This window comes from Melopsittacus undulatus, chromosome 1 (assembly GCF_012275295.1).
Source record: "Melopsittacus undulatus isolate bMelUnd1 chromosome 1, bMelUnd1.mat.Z, whole genome shotgun sequence".
NCBI classification, from domain to species: Eukaryota; Metazoa; Chordata; class Aves; order Psittaciformes; family Psittaculidae; genus Melopsittacus; species Melopsittacus undulatus.
Window position 1 is genome coordinate 13,695,313 of NC_047527.1, and position 19,027 is coordinate 13,714,339.

The following is a 19,027-nucleotide window of genomic DNA, read 5'->3' on the forward strand; positions in this document are numbered from 1 at the left end:
TCTGAGGAAGGCACAAAGTTAATGTTTTAATCACTTTCTAATACAAAAGGCAGACTGAAGTGCCTCAACCATTATTAAACAAATAACAGGAAAAGACCTACATCTCCTCTCTTGAAGTATTTACAAATTGTGATAGCTATTCCCAGGATTTGATAGGTCTGCTGTTGCAAGTCCCAGTCATGAATGCTTGATGTACCACCTAGGAATACATCAGAGGCTTAATCATTGTGAATAGCATCCCCACAGGAGGTTAGTTAATGTTTAGCCAAATTACCAATGAATTTCACACTACATAAATGTATTTTTTTATCCATCTCATACAGTATATATCTCTCAAGGCAGAGGCAACTAGATCCAGTAACAAAGACGTGCACCAGAAACTTAGGTGTTGCTATGCTCAGTTCTCAGGACACATAGCCCAGATGTGGAAACCCCAGCAAAGTTCCCAGGCTTCCTACATGTATTGGGTTTGCATGGCATAAACCCAATACTGCTACATGAACACCCAAGGACTGGACCCAGACGAGCCAGCACAGTCAGCAGCCAGATGGCTAGTGACAGGCAATAGAAAAAACTAAGAGAGTTAAGTCTTAAACCATCTGAAATCGTCCCTTTTTGTATCTCACATTGGGTATTGATGCTTCTTCCCTCACACAGAAATATAGCCTAGAGCAAGCAAATGTAGCCTCTTTAAAGAACATAATTCATTCTTCAACGTGGTCACTTTCCAAGTAATAACCAAGATATAAAATGCTCACTCACAGTGGTGGCTAACCTCCTACTTTAAAGTAAGCCCTATTTTTGAAAATAAAACCTCCTACTTTGAGATAAGCCCTCTCCCATGTAAGAGCTATAAAATTCGTAAGACATTTAATCCTGCGTAAAAACACTTCCTACTTCTGGATTTAGAGAAGCCATTGCACAGAGAAGTAATATTGGGACACACACAACTGGGTTATACACAACCAGAATAAACTAGGCACAAGTTCACCTCTGCAGTGACCCCTGCTTCAGGGTTCACTGACCTGGGCAAGGCAACCACCAGCCTGCAGCCACCTTGCAGCTGACATCGTCTGGAATTAAAAGAAATACCCTATATCATAGAATCACAGAACAGTTAGGGTTGGAAAGGACCTTAAGATCCTCTAGTTCCATCCCCCCTGCCATGGGCAGGGACACCTCACACTAAACAATGTCACCCAAGGCTTCGTCCAAGCTGACCTTGAACACTGCCAGGGATGGAGCATTCACAAACTCCCTGGGCAACCCATTCCAGTGCCTCACCACCCTAACAGTAAATAATTTCTTTCTTATATCCAATCTAAGCTTCCCCTGTTTAAGTTTCAACCCATTACCCCTTGTCCTATCACTACAGTCCCTAATGAATAGTCCCTCACCAGCATCCCTGTAGACCCCCCTCCAGCTTTAGGCGTATTTCACCTTTTATTAACTCCTTGGTAAAACAGTTCTCTCACAAACAGCCCTGGCAGCAGAGCCCAAACGTCCCAGGCCAAGAGCACTGCCCACGAGGGGAGCCCCGCTCCCTATGTGCTTCTCGCAGGTGGGCTCCAGAACGCCTGCACTGCAACAAGGCACCTTCTCCTGAGGCCTCCCAGCCCCGGAGACACGCGGCACACCTCTCCGAGCTCCGCACCGCCCAGCGCGGCCGCGGGGCCTCGGCGGAACCCGGGCGCCCTCCCGGAGGTTCCCGAAAGGCAGAGCGTGACCTGCCCCGCTCCGCCGCCACCGCAGCCCCATCACGGGAAGTGGGAGAAGGCGATGGAGGACGGAGAGGCTGGGACCCGGTCTCGGCGGGTGCGTTTCATCCGCCCCTTCCACAGCCCCGCAGAGCGGCTGTAGCCTGGCCGGGGAACCGCAGCCCACAAGAGCAGTACTGCTCCTCACCCCCGACTGCTCTTCGAGGGGCCCCCCGCCAGCAGCGCCCCCGGTTCCCCTCCTGAAAGAGAGTGGTTCCCCCCCCCCCCACCCCCAGTTAGGAAAGGAACAGAGCGGAGGTCACTGCCTCCTCTGAGCCGAGGCGATCGACGCGCCCCGGGGGACCGTCGCGGTGGGGGGGTCTCGCCTGCCCGGGTATTCCCCGCTAAACCGGCACCCAACAAGCGTGAGGAGCCGGGGCTCACCGACATGCCGGGGAGGGAGGGTGCGGGAGGGGAGGCACGGGCAGCAGCCGGACACTCTAGTCTAAGGTGCGACTGGTTACCACTTTGTTGTTGTTATTGTTAAAGGTAAAGCTTTGCAGGCGTTTATAAAGGGCTTCCGCTGCCCGCCCCATCTACACTTTGTTCCCCCTCCATCCAATCTCCCGCACCCCGCTTTCCCTCCCGGGCTCTGCTGCGGCTGCCGCGGGGTTTGCCGGCAGGTGGGTAGGCAGCACTCATGATCCCGGTCCCTATCCCGATCCCTGTGGTGTAGCTGATCCTCCTCCAGCCCCGGGGAGGCGAAGCGGAGCTCACACCCACCTGCGCGGGCTCCGCGGGGCTTTCACGCGGGGCTGTGGGTGCGGAGCCGGCTGCGGGAGAGCTGCTTCCCTCCCCTCCGGCAGCTCTTCCCTTCGCTGTGCCGCATCCGATAAGGAGAAAGCAGAGCGAAAGGAGGCGGGCAGTTATAGAGCAGAAGGTGGAAAGAAGGGGGGAAGTAAAAGCAGCCTGAGCTGTGCTTGTGATCCAACCCCCCGCCCCCGAACCCGACCTCCGTTGGAGCAGGGGGGGGTACCGTGCAGGTGCTGTGCTCTTCTGTGTCCTCTTGTCTCGGGTTTTGCTACCTTTTAACTCATTTTCCTCTCCCTGGAGTTCCAGGTTCACTATGTTTTAAATGATTTAGAAGGTGCCTACTCCACCGCGCGGGTTGGAATGCAAGCATCCCCCAGTGCCAGGTATTGCGACGTGTGGATTCATGATTCATGGGAGAAATATTTACATTGAAGTGTTCCAGCACTTGTCTGGCTTGGTATAAACCCTGATTAAAAGCATCGTCGTACATATGCACATTTTTTGCCATATATATAGGCACTGCAATGGGGATGTGGAACTGCAGAATCTATGTTCATATAGAAATGAGTCACCCTATGGTATACCCTACTGAATTTACAATTAAGGCTACTATTCTCAAAGTTTGTAAGTCCGGAGAATTTAAGAGGTGAATAAAAATATTCATTGTAATGTTCCTGGTCATCTGCATAAAGTTACAAGTGAAATCACTGAATGACTGCAGTTGAGAAACAACAAGCAGAGGTGAAACAGAGATATGTATCCTTTTCTTCATGTATATTGGAGCCCCTTCTAGGAAAGGGGAAGGCAGTATGTCAGAGGGAGGTGGCTGTGACTAACCCTCTAGTGCAGGACCTTCTATTGCTGAGTAGAAGACTCCCAGGTCCCACTGCAGTCCTGTCCAAATTCACAGGTGCAGTACACTTTTGAAACTACAGAAGTGTTCGAGCTTTAAAGAAAAATCCGGATTCCTTTTTCTATGGCAAAGGTTCCTAGATCTAAAGAGCAACTCCCAGACCTAGGAATCTGGGAAACCCTGTCGTTATGCTACTGCCAGCTGTGTGCAAGGACCAATGATTGTACCTGTCAAGAAGAGAGTAGCTTGCAAGATAACCATTCAATAAACTGAAGCAGTAAGATACTCAGCTCATTGATACTTAATGTGACACATTTGGTACATTTCAGTCCCTAATTTATGTATTTAGCTAAGCAATAATACCCAGAAGACAAGGAAGCAGATGACAGGCCTATTTGCAATGCTCTTGAGGCCTCAATATATATACAGAAATAAATCATCATAATCCATGACTGTTTGAAGGTTCCTGCATTTCAGAGCAGGACAAGCAACAGCCTGCCAAAGAGAGAGTCTGGCGCCCTCTCTCTAGCTTTTTCTTATTTTCTCGGGTTTTTTTCGGGTTTTGTTTTCCGGATTTATAACATCGTTTGCAAAGTCCATGAGCACCATCCTGTGGCTGCATCTAGTTAAAGTACTAGGACTCAGTGTAAAGTTCTGAGGAACCCATTGATCAGTAAGTGGATTCTGTAACTCTCTGCAGCCTTCAAATAACTTTATACTTTAATTTTTCATCACCTTTTTACATCAGAAATGAAACGAATATTTTAAGGTTATATAAAGTGTATGTTATTAAGGGTAACTGGGCTGATTTTATTCATATCAATTTATTTTCCTGAGTTGCAATGCTATTTTTACACTGCCCATTTTTTAGAGTGAATCACACTTATTACCATTTAGCTTTTCTCAGCTTTCTCTGAAAAACACCACAGATTTCCTTGCATGATTATAAGGAAGAGCTCATGTTGTTCAAAAGTTCAAGCCAAAAGTTACAAGGCAAAGCTTCCTTGAAAGAGTTTGTGTAACCTCTCTATCTGGCAAAAGAATAGCATCATAATACTCATAATTTAAACGTACAAATGATTTCCTAATGTCTCCTTCTTGTCTTCCATCCAAAGAAAAACTGTGATTTGGAGGAGAAATTTACAGAATGTGAATTGGCCCCATGAATTTACCTCCAATTGGCCAAGCCTCAGTCATTTCAAAAGAGCAATGATGATTTATAGCCACCATATTTTAGAAGTATTCACACCAACAGGATCACAGAATCACAAAATGGTTTGAGTTGGAAGGGACCCTAAAGCTCACCCAGTTCCAACTCCCTCCCAAAGGCAGGGACACCTTCCACTAGACCAGGTTGCTCTAAGCCTCATCCAACCTGACTTTGAACACTGCCAGGGATGGGACATTCACAGGTGCTCTTGGCAACCTGTTCCAGTGCCTCACCATCCTCACAGTGAAGAAATTCTTCCTAATATCTTATCTAAATCTCCCTTATTTATGCTTAAAGGCATTAGCCCTTGTCCTATCCCCACATGCCCTTCTAAGATGTCCCTCTCGAGATTTCTTGTAGGCCCCCTTTAGGTACTGGAAGGCTGCTGTTAAGGTCTGCCTAGAGCCTCCTCTTCTCCAGGCTGAGCAAGAATATGAACAAGATATGGATCATCCTTTGCTTGGCTAGTATAGATTCCATAAAATTTCTATAAATCTGATTACTTGGGAATGATATTGAAGATACAGCTGGAAATAATTCCACTAATCCAAGGGAAGAACAGAATTAATGCAGGCTGGCAAGCTTGAAGTGAGCAGGGCTGAATGTCTAATGAAATGATTGAACAAAGTAATGGATCACCAATAGCAGTATTTGTGGGACCTGAAAGGAAACCAAAATAAGGTGTGATTTTGGTGTTTGTGGGGAAGAATTACATTACAATTATCAATCCTCATCTTTTTTGAATATCATCTGGTTTTTAGGATATACTTAGGTTATTTCTCTGACTCTTTTGATATACTAGTGAACACAGTGTTATGTGCTATACCATGTTTCACAAGACTTGTGAAAGGACAATGTACATTTGCGGGTATTTTAAATTTAAAATAATGAAAAACTAAGTAGGTGTTGTATTGGTTTATTACAATGATGCTTTTAAAGTGGAATAATGGTTTTATCTCCCAAACTAATAATTTTTACAAAAAGATGTACACTTTTTAATGTCCTCTCTTCCCCAGCATCTAAGAACTCCAGTCACATTCAAAGGTTTTGACTATGGGACATCCATTTGCATGACTCAATCTAGTCCCTATGCCTAACATCTTTGCCAAGATCAGTCTGTCAACACTTGCAGTAATGAAGTGATTTGTGAAGCCATGTGCTGAGTGATCAGAGAAGGACTCAGGACTGTATTCTTCTGAATTAAAAATAGATAAAAATATTTTAATTAAAAATATAATTGTGATGCACCTTTTCAATATACTACCCATGTTTACATTTTACTCTTTCTTGTCTTCATTAGTTAAAACACTTTCACAGCTATTTTGCAATACAAATATACAGTGAAATATTTTTTTCTAGTTACTTTGTGCTACCATTTCTCACGTACCACCCTCACAAACGTGGCTTTTTACAGCTCTTTTTTTCAGGCAGGGACTGTCAGAGTAGTCCAGCTTTGCTTTGCTATGGGTTGGCATGTCTGATGAGTCATTTTCATTTCCTTCATACTTTTCAGAAGATCTCAGTTCTGTCAGCACTTTAGTGAGCTGCTAGGTTTATCCATCTGAAGGTTATTACACATAATGAGGTAAGTGAAAAAGATATGTAAGAAGCCAGATTTATGCCATGGCCATTGAAGTGTAACTGTTCATGTTTAGGGTTGGTCATGCTCCTCCAAACACACAGGCAAGGGAGCAAACTGGGAAAGGGAACATAAGGAGGTGAAAAAATACAACTATTTCTTGGTCATGTATTTTTCTGTTCAGGTCTCAGTGTGAGGGTTCTAGAAGGCAATGGGAAGAATTACGAGTTTAGTGTTTCGTAAAATTAGTTTTTCATTCTGTAGTCAAATTAGATCCCTTCAGATTTGTGCGATGAGATTAATCTATCCTGTGTTTACACTTTAACATCTAAGCTGGCTGCTGAGCCCTTTTCTGGCTCATGCTGAGGAACAGATGTAGCTCTATGAGCTTGGAGACATAGCCAGGACATAAGCTCCCTCTTCTTAGCCTCTGACAAGTGTAGGTTATCCAGATCCATTTAGGGAGGGAGTTCAGACACACATTATAGCCTGTGAGCAGCAGGGAGGCTGAGTGCAGCCTGCAGAGAAACTGGAGCCCCAGCCACTAATTCCTGCACCCGCAGCTTCGCAGCTGCAGTGAAAGGGCAATCAACCAGAGAAGTGATGTTATTTTCTCTGATGTATGTATATGCTCACACCACAGGAGCCCAACTTAGCTCACTGGATGGGGAGGGAGAATGAGCACACATAGCTGCAAGGAAAAGGAGGAGTTTTTTAGCCTACTGCTGGGCAATGTTCTGGACCCATGAGCATTACACAGGATCACAGAATTATTGGAAGGCAGAACATCTAGTCCAACCCCACCTTGTTCAAGGAGAGTCAGTTACAGCAGGTTGGCCAGGGCCTTGTCAAGTCAAGTTATGAGCATCTCCAAGAATGCAGACTCTACAACCTCACTGGGCAACCTAATCCAATGTCTGATCACCTTCACAATGGAAAAAATATGCATTAAAAAAAAGTGTTTTCTTATGTTCAGGTGGAATTCTTTAATTCTGTTGCTTGGTACAATGAGAAGAGTCTGGCTTTGTCTTCATTCCCTCCCACCTGGTGTTTACCTGTATGGCTAAGGTCTCCCCGAGCCTTCTCTTCTCTAGGCTGAACAGTCCTAGCTCTCTCAGCCTCTCCTTTTTATGAAAGGTGCTCCAAGCCCTTAATCCTCTTCATTGTCCTTTACTGGACTGTCTCCAATAAGTCCCTGTCTCTCTTGCACTGGGCAACCCAGCACTTGACCCAGCATCCAGATGCAGCCTTGCCAGGGCTGAGCAGAGGGAAGAATCATTTAGAATCATAGAATCATAGAATAGTTAGGGTTGGAAATGACCTTAATCATCCAGTTCCAACCCCTCCCATGGACAGGGACACCTCACACTAAACCATGCCACCCAAGGCTTTGCTTTGTCCAACCTGTCCTTGAACACCACCAGGGATGAAGCATTCACCACTTCTTTGGGCAACCCATTCCAGAACCTCACCACCCTTACAGTAAAGAATTTCTTCTTTATATCCAATCTAAAGTTCCCCTGTTTAAATTTTAACCTGTTACCCCTTGTCCTGTCACTACAGTCTCTAATGAAGAGTCCCTGCTCAGCATCCTTACAGGCCCCCTTCAGGTGCTGGAAGGTTGCTATGAGGTCTCCCATCCTGCTGGCAATGCTCTTCCCCATGCAGGCCAGGAGGGTGTTTGCTGCCTTTGCTGCCAGGGTACACTGCTGGCTGCTGGTCCTTCACCCCCCTGAGCCTTTTCTGCAAAACTGCTTTCTTGTCAGTCAGACACCAGTGTGTGCTGGTGCCTGGGGTGACTCCTTCCTGAGGGCAGGAATTTGCACTTCCCTATGCTGAACTCCATGAGGTTCCTGTTTCAGCATTTCTCCAGCCTGCAGGGGACACTGAATGGTAGCAGAATCCTCTTGTGTTTCAGCCACTTTTTCTATTTCAGCCACTTTTTGTATCTGCAAACTTGTTCAAGGTGCACTTTCTACCATTGACCAGTCCATTAATGAGGTTAAACAGTACTGGCTTCAGTGTCAACCCTGCGATACACCTCTGATGACTAGTCTTCAGTTGGACTTCATGCTGCAGGTCACCACCCCTTGAGCCCAGCAATTCAATCAGTTTTCAATTCACATCACTGTCCACCTACCTTCATCAGTGTGTCCATGGGGAAGTTATGGGAGAAAGTGTCATTAAACATTGCAGCCAAACTGCAATCACTGCTTCCATTTGCTCCCAGACTACATGCTGAGACTTCATCAACTATCCTGAGAGAGCACTGTATTTGATGGGCAGGTCCTGGGAGGCTGCCAGCACAGAGCCAGGGTGCCTGGAAATGAGGAAAGACCAGACTTTATGATGTTTGGATCTACCAGCAGCTGGAAATACGTATACAAACACAGCACTAGGCTGGCAAAAGTGAGCACAGTTTTCTTATCACTGGATTACACTGTGGTGCGAATGAAGTTGCAGTCCACCAATAGTACTCTATAACACACTGAGGGAAGGAAACCTCCATTTGCTACTGAATAAGCAGAAGACCTACAGATTCTGGCTGGCTGTGCCAGAAGTGATTTTCTTTCAAAAGAAAGCCAGGCTGAAATTAATATTTAAACCCAGCAAGATCTGGGAGCAATAATGTGATGGTCTCTGTAATGTATGCCTTGAGTAATGAATCTTATGAGATGCGTGGGACGAGGAAGAATTCCTTTAAATAACATATATCTTAAGCTATTACCTAAAAGAAGCAGAGCTTCTTGTCTGTCTCCTACTGAGCTCCTTGTCTGAGCTCCTACCTTATACATTTTTGAACTATGATTACACATCTCTGGTGTCTACTTTAAGCTCTTTTCTAGCACACATGGCCATGAAAGTAAAATGCTTGACATGAGGAAAAAGGTTTGTTAAATGCTCTCCAATGATCTGTTTTCCATCTTGGTGATTAATGCAAAACTGTTTTCAGTTTTTCTAATTTGCAGTTTTTAGAAAAGCATGTCTTCATTAGGCTCTGAAAGATAATGACAGAGCTCTCTCAAAGAATATTATTGCATGACAACACACACACGGGGGGGGGGGGGGGGGGGGGGGGGGGAAGTGTTAGCTGCTGAATAAACACCCAAACAAAAGTCTCCATTAAGATAGCACTTTATATTGCTCACATATTTTACTAACCTAAACATTTTCCTTTGTTCAGTTTTAAACAGCCTGATTCTCTTTTCTGCTTATGTTTTATGAGATTTGAAGTGGATGATGAGATTCAGAGATTGATGCTTTGGTTCCCTACTCATTTTTAAGTATTACAATTCTAATTTACAGGAATGGACTTGGGTTTCAATATTTATTTAGGCATAATTCCTTGGTTGCCCAAGGAAGCTGTGAATGCTTCATCCCTAGCGGTGTTCAAGGCCAGGTTGGACAGAGCCTTGGGTGTCATGATTTAGTGTGAGGTGTTCCTGCCCATGGCAGAGGGTTGGAACTAGATGATTTTAAGGTCCTTTCCAATGCTAACTATTCTATGATTCTATGATTCTATAAGCATATGCTAAACAAATAAAGTTAGCTTTTCACTAATAAAAAACTGAATTGACCTTAGCAGAAATTTTACAGAAAAGAAATGCTATTGTGATTTGCATTTGGCAAAGAAAAAGCTATTGTAAAAAAAATCACAGGCTGTGTTTCAGAGCGGTCTTATACCAAATGTGAATGGAGAAAGCCAAGAGAAATGCTAATATTTTTATGTGTTGTAAACAGCTCAATAAAATTACTCAAGTACTCACTGCATAAGTTCAGTTTGCCTTCCATTCTTACCTTTCAGGTGTATTTAAATGGTTGCAATAACTGTTGGGTATTTTTTTTCCAATAAATATCAACACTAAGAATCAATATACTGGAAATCTCACTTTATCAAGTACGAGAAAAACAATTTACAGCAGGGTTTTTTTCAGTTGTGAAGGATTAACAGAGGGGGGCAGTCTTGGACAAAAAGCTGTGTGTTAACAAACCTTTAACTTTCTAGCTTCTGAGGATCCAACTTTAAGCACTGTTTCTGCTAAAACTCAACGCTTTTTATCATTCCTGTGCTTTGATCTATGTTGTAAGAGTCAAGAAATTATCAGCTGTAACAATCTGTATTACTCATCTTCTGTGCAGAAGAGCTCGACTCAGCCAAAGGCAACTCAAACAAAGCTCCTCTACTGAGAATGTGCTGCCATGCCATAGACTGCGGTGCTGCTCAGGTTTGCTGCTGAAGTCATAGAGTTGTGCCTACACTGCAGGAGCATGTGTGACTGTTGACAGTGAGCTGTCCCTAAGAATGAGATGGCCATTTGCTGTCTCAAGATTTGCCAGGAATTGTTGAGATAAAGAGAAGAAGGAGGCAAAGTTTTGTTTCTGCTCTCCACGTGTTGCAGAACTAGCTCTAGGTGTTGCATACACACCTAGGAAGTGCTTGGACACTTCCTATAGAATATGATTTAAGTACATTCAATATAAAGCCAAAACTAACAGGAAATTGCATAGGAGGAAAGCAAGTACATATACCAAACTTAAACAGCTGGCAGTAATTTGTCTCCAAATTGATCTTATGACTTAAAGAATTACAGGGTATTGTGACACAGAATGTGAAAGTTGAAAAAAGGAGAGGCAGTAGTCGCAGCCACAAAAAGCAGATAAAAATCTCAAAAGCTTTTGGGTAAGGCTTTATACCCTCCCTCCCCAACACTTTGAGACTGTTTTGTGCACAAGGTTTTGCAGCACTGGGATCTTGCACTGAACATCAATGCATGTTCTTCACAAAACCAAGGTAAAAATGGGACTTTTAGCAACACTCCATCGATGATGTCATGCCATTCATTAAAATGTGGGAACTGACTTTTCATCTAAGGCTTTTTAACAAGGTCTGAATCTGCATGTCATCACTTCTTTGCTGTTTCCTTTAGATTTTCATTGTTTGGCCATTGTAATCTTTAATCTCTTGTAGCATCCTTCATAAATGCTAGTACAAATGTTCTTGAAATATTGGCACTGGCCACAGGGAGTTCTTTGTCTTACAGTGCACAGAAAAATGTCTGTGGTCTGTTTAGATTAACACAGTGCTTAGGCTACATCAGGTTACAACAGGGTACAAGGAAAATACAGCCTTGAAGAGCACAATGTTTCTACAGCACAATCTTCAGAGATACTGGTAGAATAGTAGACGTTCTTCTCTATCTTACACATATAGAAACTCTCTCCTGAGGTTTGCAATCTTGGAAGAATAGACAAAACATCTGCTTTAGACCACTGGGTTAATAAAAATAATAGAAATAATTATAATAATGATATTAATAAGCAGGTGGAAAGAATTTACTGCTGTCTGGGACATCATCTGTCCCTTCAAAAGTTCACAATGTTTGACTTGGAGAATTAGATCTTAAAATCTGGAAGCCTTGAATGCTCTTGCACTAGGAATTGTGCGTGAGTCCTTGTAGTAACAAACCGTATGTTTGTATTGCTTCTACATATCCTGGTTCGTTGGCACTAATATTAGCCTCTGTAAGACTCTCAGTATACAGACAATTAGCAGCTCAGTTAAGTCAAGATGGTTCATGATCCTGTTCTATCCTGTTCAATTCTCTTTTCCTGATGCCATCCAAAGGAATAACTTGCCTCCCTGTCTCCCATACAGTAGCACAGGTAGCGCTACAGCGGAGAGTCAGACTATTTAGTCTTTGGAAAGCTCTCCCTCTCATTTTCCCTGCTCTCCAAGCTGTTCAGACTGCCAGCCTGGAAAGCCTGGGAAGCTGCGTAAGAGGAGAGTGGGGATTTGTTTCTCCAGTGTGTTACATTCTTCCTGCTTTTTATCTTTAAAGAAAAAAAATCCACCCATGGCCTTTTGCCATGTTCAGAAAGTGTTGCAACCGCAGGACAGGGCAGGTGAGTTCAGATTGCTGTGTACATTCTGTTCATGTCAGAAATTCTCATAAAACATATAAAATATCTCATAGTAAATGAAATGTTCTCAGCAGAGGAACAGTGTAAGAGTGCAGTGCCATGATTTAGTTCTGGGTTCACAGGATTAGGTGAGAGCCTAGTGTGCCACACTGAAAGTAACATGTCTGAACAAGACTTCATGCTGTAGTAATGCTAAATAAACACCTCTTATCAGTGGAGCATAATTCTGTATTGGCAGTAGTCACAATGAGAATCCACTCTCTTTTTGTTGTCTTTTCTTCCTAGAAGAATTTAGAGAATCATTATAATCAAATCTCTGCTTCTGATGTTGAATAACATTTCTTACTAAACCAGGGCTGTACTTGGTGAGCAAGTCCAGTTCAGATTTACAAAATAGTTTCCTAAATATAAACAGTCTTTCATCTTTCTGCTGTTTAAATCAACCTGCCAATAAAAGGTCAGGCTGTAATTTTGCTTTTACTCTCACAGTCAAGTGGTGGTTTTGTACATTTAATTAAATTATTCCTGATTTTCAAGTGGGTAAATGAAATAAAAGTTCACAATAAATATCCATATTCACTGTTTTTGTTTGCCTAACTGCATTCTCAGAGAATTTCCAACACTATTTGCTAAATTAGTGTGAGTTTTCTCCTCTTGCCCCGCGAGTGTGTAGGGCTTTCTATATGTGATTAATGTGAGCAATAAAATTAAAATTGTTGATGGAGGCAAAATTAAACACTTGAACTCTTCATTATTCAATGTGTTCACATGAATGAAACCCACATTTTACGGCTGACATATTTCAAAAGATGTTAACCTGTCATATTTACTTAAAAATTCCCACTGATCCAGCCCTCAGCAAGCTCAGCTGGCAGCCTGTGGAGTTTGGCACTGAGGCTTGCGGCAGTGGGAGCCTCTTGCTGGGAGAGGCTGGGAGGAAGAGGAGCTTGGAGAAGAGCTTGGAGAGAACCGTGGAGCTCACAGGTTGACTGCACATGATGGGTACCTGGCACACTGGTGACAAGAGCCTGCCAAGACTGAACATATGGGATTGCAAATAACAAAGTTTTGGCTACAGAAGATTCATAATACATAAAGGATATTATTTTTCCACAGCCATGGAGCCTGTGGATTGTAGTCAATGAAGCCTTGCTTCCCTTCAGAAGGGCTGTCCAGCAGGCAGCAAACTAGTTTCGGTCTTGAGGGTCTTGAGAGAGCAAGTTCCAGCTCTGCTCCTCCACAGGCTTCCTGTATGACCTTATATATCCAGGTTACCCATGTGGGTTTTACCACCTGTATGATGGATCTAGGAGCTCATTGGTGACACTGGAGAACAGTGGATGTGGGAGTGGCTGACCTGAGGATGTGCGGACAGTTGTAAAACCGATTGAAGATGTATAAGCTACAGTCACAAGATGTTAGGTAACTACTGGTGCAATCTTCAGTGCTGACTGGCCACAAACTATTCTGCATTTTTATGTCAGCACCTAAATTCTCTATAAATTCCACTTTGAATTCCTCATTTGTCCCCTCCAGCTACAGGGGGTGAGCAGAAGCTACACTTGTACCAAGGGCTGAGATGTCAAACACTGAGTTACACGACTGACTGTGGTGCAGGAGACAGTAGGGAGAGCCATCACTGAAGCATATGGGAGGTATATAAATACTGCAGGAGATCCCAGAGCTAAAATACCCATCATATTGCGAGCAGTGGAATAAAACCCAGGTTTAAGTGGAAATACTCTGCCACCTGCTGTGGTTTCAGTAACTGTAATTCCTTATGATCTCATTTCCCTCATGGGAGCAGGTTGCTGCCTTGCTGTGACTCCTTGGGTGAAATTAGAACTTTTCAGGACAGCTTGAAAACAGTAACACCCAAAAAGCAGGAAGAGTCTGCGGAAACATGCAGAAAGTGATTATATGCACAGTTTACAGCTCCGGGGACAAATGGCTGTGGTCCCCTTGACTAGTAATAGATAATTCAGATACAAAGCTGTCCTTGGGTGAGAGGCCATGTTGCATCTTGACAAAAAACATAAGAGGAAAGGAAGAGAAGACACATTCCTTGGGACATTCAATAATAGCACATCATCACAGTCCGTTCTGTGTGATACAACTGTGCAACCATTTATCGGAGAATTGGCTGGATAGCCAGGAAGTTCTTCACCATCAACAGCACTAATTTAATATACAGCTGGGTAACTCAAATAAAATTACCAGCAGTAAGACAACTGAATTAGTTGATATTAAGAGGTGGTTATTAGGGATGTCATTCAGTTGTTCACACAAAGGTGTCTAGTGCCATCTGAAGTATCCTATACAATATTTAAGGCAACCTCTGTGATTTTGAGAGGGCATTGGCTTCCCCATAGGTCCTCTCTGCCCCATATGAATGTCTTAAATACCTTACAGTTTCTTTGATGTCACTTGACACTTAAGTGTATGCAACAGAACCAAGCCCCTGGTTTCTGAGTGCAGACTTGAATTAGGCAAGTACAAGTAGATGCCATCGCTCTGCTGTGATGCTTTTTCAGATTATCTGCAGACTGAGGAAAAGAGTGCTGTATTAGCCCATGTGCCAAAGGTCATCTTTGCAATTACAAGCCCATTGTTAGGAGTTAATCAGGATAACTATGGGAAAAGGGCATCATCCAAGAGACTTTAAAATACGGACAACTTGACCCTAATTATGAAACTTTATTCCTCTATTAAGTGGCTTCCTGAAACCCTGCTCATTAAAACAGCATCATCTGGTTTTTGCAAAAGAAAGAGTAATCAGCAAGTGTTAATGTAAATGCTTTGTGCCCCATCATCTTCCAAATGCAGCTTCCATCTGAACCAGATGAGTTTTTCATTTCACTATGTAGGAGATGAGGTCAAGGGGATTTATATTTAAATGGTCTCTGGAATGGAATACTGATGCTGCTGTAAGGAAGGTGTATCTGTAACCCTTAGGAGAATGAACCCTTAGGAGAATGAACCCTTAGGAGAATGAACAATAACGCAGCCATGCAGTTACATGCACAATGGGTAATGAAATAAAATTTGAAATAGTGTAATGCATATTTTTTCATTAAGTTGAACATTTGAGGGCAACTTCTCATCCTTTTGTGAATGCTTCTTTTAAGCATATTTTGTAATAAACAAGTGCCTGGTGGAGTGTAACAGAAAATAAAATATTGATTTTTTTTAAATATTCAACAGGATCTGTTGGTTCTGGCAAAACAAACAAAGCACACTCACATCCCAAACTGCAGCCACAAACAAAAGGGTGCAGTAAGTTATCTTCAAAAAGCAGTTGAGCTGACAAGCACTTACAAACCAAAACAGGCAACAGGAAGATGTAACATTAAGATCTTAGAATCATAGAATCATAGAATAGTTAGCATTGGAAAGGACCTTAAGATCATCAAGTTCCATCCCCCCTGCCACAGGCAGGGAGACCTCACACTAAACCATATCACCCAAGGCTTCATCCAACCTGGTCTTGAACACTGCCAGGGATGGAGCATTCACAGCCTCCCTGGGCAACCCATTCCAGTACCTCACCACCCTAACAGTAAAAAATTTCTTCCTTATATCCAATTTAAACCTCTGCTGTTTAAGTTTCAACCCATTACCCCTTGTCCTATCACTACAGTCCCTAATGAATAGTCCCTTACCAGCATCCCTGTAGGCCCCCTTCAGATACTGGAAGGCTGCTATGAGGTCTCCACGCAGCCTTCTCTTCTCCAGGCTGAACAGCCCCAACTTTCTCAGCCTGTCTTCATACAGGAGGTGCTCCAGTCCCCTGATCATCCTTGTGGCCTCCTCTGGACTTGTTCCAACAGTTCCATGTCCTTTTTATGTTGAGGGCACCAGAACTGCACACAATACACCAAGTGAGGTCTCATGAGAGCAGAGTAGAGGGGCAGGATCACCTCCTTTGACCTGCTGGTCACGCTCCTTTTGATGCAGCCCAGGATACGGTTGGCTTTCTGGGCTGCAAGCACACACTGCCAGCTCATACTTTCATGTTTCTTCCTTTCCAAGTTAACCCATAAAAGCTATTGGGTTCTGTCTGCATTATTTAAATGAGTTTCAAGAAAATCTGATCTTGTTTCTAGAAATACGTTGCAGACAAAGCAAGGATGATAGGGATCTGTGAGAACAGAAATTAAATGGATTCCTGATCCTGCATCATACTAAGCACTTCTTTGAGTGAAATCACTTCCCAGGCTTTCCTCAACATCATGCTTAATTAAACATTTGCTAATAAACATGAAGAGCTCAGTTTAGGCACATTGCTGGATTCCATTGACAAAGCAGTTGTTCAGTCAAGCCTTATCTGCACGTGTATTTATTTTTAGTTGATACATGCAGTGCTTGTATTTATATATTAATATTTTAGAAATGTTTTAGAAATGGGAGGTATGAAACAGTTTGAATTACTTCATAATGTAAATGAAAGTTTTTTCTTTAAAGAAAATATTTTGTTTGGGTAGCTTATATCTGAAACTGAAGTATTTCACAGACAAATACATATCTTTACTAACTAGTGCATTTTATGCTTGAATGGACTTAAATACTAAGGTATTAATTACAACTTTGTTCTTATCGAGAAGACAGTTAAGAATTTAAATTGTAAATTAGTCATAAAACTGAAGTATTTTTCTCTTTTGTGATGTTAAGGACAGAAGCTTCCCATACTACTTCCTATAGCAGCACCTGCCTGATGGATGCTCTCCTGGGTTCTGCTCATTTTGTTTCTACTTTGAAATCAACAACAAACATTTCAAAACAAGCTAACACTTGATTTTTTTATAACAAACAAAATAAACCAGAACTAATGGTTTGTACTTAACCACTTCCCAGCTACAGTCTAGTGATAAGGATCATATTGCAGCTTTTGCTCAGGTAAAATTTTCCCAGGGAGAATCAGTGAAGGCTTGCCTGAGAAATGCAGCTATGAACTAGTATTCCCCAAGTTATTCCTGGGTGAGACAGAGAAGTGTGATTTTTGGTCATTAATTACATGTTCCCCTGGACACAGAAAGGAAAAAAAAAAAAAGAAAAAGAAACATCTCCTAATTTGATAAAGGGAGATTTTTGTGTATTTTCTTCTTCTTCTGTTTAACACAAAATACTCTAAAACCTGAAGAGAAAAACATAAATCCTACTGTTAAATTCTCCAGTCATTTACAGCTTGCAGTGAAGACATGAGTTTATGTGGTTCTAAGTCCAGCTATGGTTGAGAGGCTGTGCTCTAGCCAGGATGTGATGGAGGGAGGGAGCAGAGGGTATGTGGTATTGCTCATCCAGTGGGCTGGAGGACAACAACACCCTTTGGAGGTCTCTGACCTTTTCTCTGACAAAGTGCAAAATACTACAGTCCCTACTGTGTTATGAACCATACAGCTTTCTTAAGGACTAGGTGGGGTGATATTTTATACTTTGAATGAGTTTTATTCCATCATTATGTTAACTTTAACTTTGTTCTTTCACCTTAAGGCTTTGTTTGTATGTTAGTTATAATTTGATAGTTCAGCCATTTTCCTTAGTCAGATAGTTCAGCCATTCATCTTAGGCTTAATGAATAATCAGTGCTAATTTATAAAAAGCTAGTGATGATCTCGATAAAGAGCCACTTGAAAACAGGCTAGTAAAAATGACAAAAAAAGCAGGACCATCAGGACCTTCAAGAACCATTTTGAGTTGGATGCAGGACAGTTGTTTACTGTGGCAAAAAATAGTAGAAGAATAGGAAAGAAAACAAAACACATCCATAAATCTGTGTTAAAAGCAGAACAGTCTGGTGGGCATAGGCTGACCTTTAGACCAGTGCTCTCTAGTTTGGCCTGCTTGGGTGCATGCAGCAGTAGGAACAGGAGCAGTAGGGGCATTTCCCAGTAGAGGAGGTGTTCAGATGCTCAGGCACAATGTAAATACCTCTTTGAAGTGGGGTGTACACCACTAGCTGTTCACGTACAATAACCTAGAGAGCATTCTATAGAAGTCTCTGAGTAGAAGTGCCTTAAGAACAGAAGCAAGAAGTTGCATGTAAAAAGAAGAGAATTCCTATGGCTCTAACCACCTGCAAATTCTGAAATGAAATTATGATTATTATTTGACAAGGCCACACAAACACCTGTAGGCAACTGTTGTACTCTGAGTTCAGTGAGAGCTACTGTGACACAGGATGTGAAAGCTATACGTGTATGGCAGCATTTTTATGTAAGAGGCAATAGAACAATTTGTGCTATGTAGCATACAGTGCCTCTTTCAAACGTGCTCTTGAAGCTAAGCATTTAAGCATGTGCTTATGCAAAATGAGTTTAAACAATACTGGAAATTCACAACTCCCATGGACAGTATGAGAATGGATACCTAAATGCAAAGCAGCAGCCATTTTTCTAGAGGACATTCAGTTCAACAGTTACAGCTATTCTCTTTTGAATATTTCTGACTCTTTCCTGGGGAACTGCAACTATAAAGACTAAGCAGCTATATGTGAAACACTCTTTGTAGTTGTATCATTGAGTCCTGCATTCTTAGATTATCTCTTGCATTTTAAAAATTAATGTTTAAATATTTATTTATGTACAAGCTTGTAGAGAAATCTAATAGTTTAAAAGCACTGAGCTTCTCTGGAACATCAGTGATATTTTTAGCTGCCCTGTGAGTATGCAAAAGGAATTACTACATTGTCAGTTACTGTTTCTGTTTTTATAAATAACACATATTAGTGAAAAATACAAGCCACATCACTCACCAGATACACAGATTTAAGAAGTATTATTAATGGAAACCTTTAAGGGCAGTTCTATTGTAAATGGTTAGAAGTTCTCTCACTCTGAAGAGTGGTGTGGTCTAGCTTCACTTACACATGTGACATACACATGCTTTTTCACTCATACAAGTGGTCTAGTTCTAATTATACACTGGCAAGAAAATACTCATAATTGTGACAATTG

General features: G+C 42.3%; 1 protein-coding gene across 6 annotated transcripts in view; it reads right to left on the reverse strand.

The window, feature by feature from the left end:
• COL14A1 (collagen type XIV alpha 1 chain) overlaps positions 1-2,841 on the reverse strand; it is a 117,587-nt gene extending 114,746 nt beyond the window's left edge. For 4 of the 6 annotated variants that reach the window (XM_034061399.1, XM_034061328.1, XM_034061430.1 and 1 more), the window contains exon 1: positions 2,734-2,841. The gene's annotated coding sequence lies outside the window, so the exon portion shown is untranslated. Of the gene's footprint in view, positions 1-2,480; positions 2,595-2,709 lie in introns of those variants that run through there. The other 2 variants (XM_034061371.1, XM_034061563.1) reach the window with 2 other exon arrangements.
• Positions 2,842-19,027: the final 16,186 nt, after the last annotated feature.